We start from the raw sequence: 282 nt of genomic DNA, 5'->3' as shown, positions 1-282 counted from the left end.
TTTTTTTTTTTTTTTTTTTTTTTTTTTTTTTTTTTTTTGGTCGTTTTTTTCGGCTTTTGGGTTTGGCGTTGGCTGGACTTATATTCATGTTTATATACTTATATATATAAATATATATATACATGTATATAATATATATATATATATATATGTATATATATGGTTATTTAATTCTATTCATTGTATTAATTATATTTATTAAGATAGTTGTATTGACTTTATTATATTAATTATATTTTATTATATAAATTAAATAAATAAATAAATAAAATAAAATAAAAA

The sequence above is a fragment of the Eimeria mitis genome, genomic scaffold (assembly GCF_000499745.2).
Source record: "Eimeria mitis Houghton genomic scaffold, Emh_scaff2300, whole genome shotgun sequence".
Taxonomy (NCBI): domain Eukaryota; phylum Apicomplexa; class Conoidasida; order Eucoccidiorida; family Eimeriidae; genus Eimeria; species Eimeria mitis.
This window is presented reverse-complemented; position numbering follows the sequence as displayed.